We start from the raw sequence: 5,000 nt of genomic DNA, 5'->3' as shown, positions 1-5,000 counted from the left end.
AATGAAAAAAAACACAACTAAAACACTCAATGCCACACACACATGCACAAACACAATCACCCACCCACCCACGCACACACACACACACACACACACACACACACACACACACACACACACAAACACAATCACCCACCCACACACACACACACACACACACACACACACACACAAAGGGAGTGAGAGGTCAAGGGGACTGACTATGAAAGATTAAGTCAAATAAAAACAGGGCTACAGTGCACTTCTCGGCACTATTTATATATTAAAGATAATAATAAACCCATCCCAGCAAGAGTCCCAAAGAAAACAACACAATACAATGACCAAACATGAAAAGCATTCATACACTCCTACACAAACATTCCCATCTCACAGAACTGAGTAGCAGAGGTATCACTGGGGCTTTTCACACACTGTACAGTACAAAGTCAGGATGTGGATAATGCCAGGCTGAAATTCCAAAAGTTCATCTTTTGGAGCCGGCCTATTCAGCAAAGGCGTCTAACCATATGACCACTGAACGGCGACCCTCATGGTCTTGTCTTTACCAGTATTCTAGATTTTTCTATCTCCAATGCCCTCCTTCCACGTCCTCCTCAACCTCCACTTGGCTTGAGGTGCTTTAGTTGGTGCCAGGTTTCCCCCTAGTGGTCAGATCACGTTTTATTTTATTTTTCTGTTTGTGGACTCTGCATGTGATGAGATGGACTATTGTTTGCTCAAGCCAAGGCTGTAGCCTTGGTGGGGAATGGTATAAAGTTGTCCCTTGTGTGCGGTGTACTGGCTCTGTGCTGGGTTCTCTGATAAGTGTTGTTCATAGCATCGTTTGATCAGTTGTTTATTGTATCTTGCGTAGATGGGTATGGAAATTGTTTATGGGTACAAAGATTATGATTGAATATGCAATATATGTAATAACTATGAATTGCATGCTGTTAGTGCTTAAGTGGCAATAATCTAAAGTGCATTATGTGTCTGTACAGCACACAGATGTGGTTTATGTTGTGACAGCTAATAAGACAGCTGAGAACCAATGTGACCAGACTGTTATATTCTGCTCATGACTACTTACAGTCTTATGTTAGTGTGTTAGTGCACTCCTATTGCTCTTCATCTGCATCTGCACCTGCATCTCCCTCCAGCTTTAAAACAACATTTAAATTAATAGTTAAACAAAACACATCCCTTGAAGCTTTACCTTCTGTTCCACTCCATGAGTGAATAAGCCATTCTCACTTACGGTTGAATTTAAACAGGCTTTCTCTGCTCAAGCGCTCCAAATCCAATCGAGGGGAAACGGGGGGAGCTGGGCTGAGTGGAGTGGAGCGGCGTGCATGGGCTCGGCACGTCACCCAGGGCACCTTTGTAAATAAGATAGTTATCTGCAGGTAAACAGGAGAAATGGATCTCTGTGGGAGTGGCTGACGTTTTCGGTAACGTGTCTCTGCTTGGGGAGCTCTGACAAGGTTACACTGAGATGAATTAAGGGGGGTGGAGGGTAAAACGAGCTGTCGCATTCAGGCACTCTTCATTCCCAACGACCTATGAGGTGGTCTCCCGAAACACGCATGTGTGCTAGTGTGTGTGTGTGTTAGAGTGTGTGTGTGTGTGTGTGTGTATTAGAGTGTGTGTGTGTGTGTGTGTGTGTGTGTGTGTGTGTTTTGGGTGTGTCTTTATGAATGACTGTTGTCTAGACAGGGTTTTGAGGTGGTATTGATGTCACAGCAAATGCGTCTGCAATTCCACCAGCAGGGACTGAGGGAGTAGAAGTGCAGGGTACAGACACAGACAGAGAGATTACACTGGAAATGTGTTGCCTCACAAGCCACTCTTCCATATCACAGAGGTAGATAGGTAGATAGAGAAGATAGAAATGAGAGAGAGGGAGAGATAGAGAGATGGAGAAGGAGAAACAGCTGTGTGAATATGGGAGATCAGGCCCCAGAAGTGGCGCGACTGGCTGGGGCACCTGCACCATACGCCGGCGACCAGGGTTCGATTCCCGCCCCGTGGTCCTTTCCGGATCCCACCCCGACTCTCTCTCCCGCTCACTTCCTGTCAATCTCCACTATCCTCTCTAATTAAAGGCATAAAAAGCCCCAAAAATATATACTTAGAATATGGGAGATTATTCTCAGGGGGAGAAAGATAGTCTCTCTGTAACTGAAACAATGTATGTCTGTACATTACCTGAGACATGGTAGGAACTGAAGCAGCAGCAATGTTATGATGAAGTGCTAGTGAAAGTCCAACACTAATGTGTCCAACACTAATGTAAAGCACTGGTGAGATTTCGGTGCACTACACAGTCCATTTTGCACACAGTGCTTTTGTCAAAGTCACTCGGTGAGAAAGAGTACTCACATAACCTATGTGTTGTTGGGAGAGCAGAGAATTCACGGTGCCTTGGTTGTCTATTGAGGCACAGTTTGTTCAAGGACCCCATGCTGTTCTTCCGAGGGAGAGGAGAGTATCAGAGGCAGCTTTGCAATGCCACACATACGCCGAGGAAGCGGGCGTTTTACTTAAGCAAATCTGTTCTGACAAAATAGCTGTATGTGTGTTTTGACACAGTCTACTCTAGAGTCACTCGCTCTCTTTCTCTCACCCTCTCTCCTCTCTCTCTCTCTCTCTCTCTCTCTTTCTTTCTTTCTTTCTTTCTTTCATACCCACTCAGGCTTACTCTATTCCCTATGTAGATTCTGCTCTGCAACACCTCACGGGGAGGTGCTACATCAAACGGATTTGCTGCAAAGTGGGGGCCCTTGTGCTAGGCAAATCTCATAAAACATGATAACCACGTGTGGAGACAACAGTCCACTGCCACTTCCTTACTGCACGGCTCAATCGCTAAGCCAAAAACCACCCCGAGTCACTCTTTCCCGCTCCCCAAGGGATTCCGTGGCGAGGAATCAAGTCAATCCTGTCACAACGAACAATAACAAAACATCAAAAAGCTTTTCCACTTACAGGTTCTCTCAAGTTTATCTCTTTTTCTGGCTTTATCTGTATCTCCCTCTAACTCTCTCTCCCTCTCTTTCTCTTTCTCTCTCTCTCTCTCTCTCTCTCTCTCTCTCTCTCTCACACACACACACACACTCTGCATGGCTAGACAGAGTGCTGGAGACATTCCGACTCGAATGATACGCTTTGTTCATTAGTATTCCTCACTTATGGCTTTCTCTTCCAATTAAGGCATACCATCTGCATTTACAGCCGGGTTTGATCCTTCCCTTACATAATCTGCTGCCGTACTGAGAATCTGCTACAACCACACCTGTTTTGAGTGATAATGAATTGATTATGCAGAGCAGTAGATTTGGGGAGAGCTAGGCCATACTCAGAGTCACTGATTATAACAACTGCGGCATGCAAACACATTTCCATTTGGGTTACAAATGTATGAAGTGATCAGTCTCAATTAATAATGTAGTCTCCAACACATGACTGTATTGCTAATGGCACTGTCCAAACTGCTAGGTTTTATTGGGCCCAAATAGCCACCATAAGGCTAAAAAGCAGCTAAGGAGCCAGGTGTTCTGCAGTGATCACCAGAGAAGTGGCTCTAGATCAGGAGCACGGATAGCTGGCAAGTAATCAAATGGTTTCACTTATATTTATATAGCCTTTTAAAACAGGCATTGGCAGACATAACTGTGACAGCTTTCATTTTTAAATGGAGCATACTACACATAACATTCATTGTGATGAGGCTATATCAACCTAATAAAGATGCACATATGTTTTTATAACCAAAACTAGTTTAACTCCATTTTTCATCGCCCAGGCTATTCTGGCATCAGACTTGCCAGACTTGCCCTGACAAGACTAAAACAATCAATTTACAACAATAGGGCTAATATTTAATTATGTATTTACTACAACGTTCTTCCTATGTAATTGTTTGATGTAATAACATACTTGTGTTCTGCCTCTGTTATCGAGGGTGGTTTAGCAATCCATTATAAAGAGAAGATATGAGCATATTAAAACTTGATGAACTAGTAAATTGAGACTGTGAAGTGTCATGTCCTGCTATTCCATTTATCAGCCTAATGAGAAAGTTGTAACAAAGGTTCTAAGTTGTAATACCCTAACAGAGTCATGAATATAAATGATATAAGATCAAATTTCATATAAGAAAGCGGATCCTGTTGCCATTTCTTGGTGTTTTATGCCCCCAACGTTGTCATCAAGGCAGCGCTGCCTGGAAGGCGCTATGGTTAGGGATGGGTTAAGGTTGGGGTTAGGTTTAGGGTTAGGTTTAGGATTAGGTGCCTTTAAGTCGACAGTGGCAGCGCTGCCTGGAAGACAACGTTGGGGGCATAAAACACCATCAAGCCCTGTTGCCCATAGCCTTACATTTTAACAGTCACTGCGATTATAAACAGTCTAAGTTGTAAGTCATATAATCGTAATTCATGGATGGATTGGCTGGATTGGTGTTGGCAGCACTGCCACAGCTTCAGCTCTCACGTACAAACGCATCTCGATGGTTTACTTCTAAAATGCAGGCCGAGCTGCATTTCTCAAGAGCTTTTGTTTTCGTTCTCAATGCTCTTTCTCTCTCTCTCCAGCTCCCCGCACTCACAGGCGCTGGCGGCGGAGCCAAAGACATCCATTACGGCCAGCAGACCATCTCTCGAAGCGTTCCGCCCCATTGTCAGCAGGCTTGCCTGAAGAGAGGTGCTTATTCTTCCGAGATTGGGCCCTCTCACAAAGGGAAGAAAAGGGAAATTTCAACTAGGTCATTTTTTTCTGTTCTCCTCATCCAAGACACTACGAGTAATACGATTTTTTTTTTATCCTTCAGTACTGTCTCTTTTCTCTTTTTATTTGTCAAATTCAAATAATACATGAAGCATCCAGACAAACAAAACAGACTCACTATGATAGTTAAGATGAAAGGTCAATAATAATAATAATAATAATAATAATAACTAACAAAAAGAAAGATGGATTACCCAAGAAGCACCATTCATGAAACTTGATGACACAAA

The sequence above is a fragment of the Alosa alosa genome, chromosome 19 (assembly GCF_017589495.1).
Source record: "Alosa alosa isolate M-15738 ecotype Scorff River chromosome 19, AALO_Geno_1.1, whole genome shotgun sequence".
Classification (NCBI taxonomy): domain Eukaryota; kingdom Metazoa; phylum Chordata; class Actinopteri; order Clupeiformes; family Clupeidae; genus Alosa; species Alosa alosa.
This window is presented reverse-complemented; position numbering follows the sequence as displayed.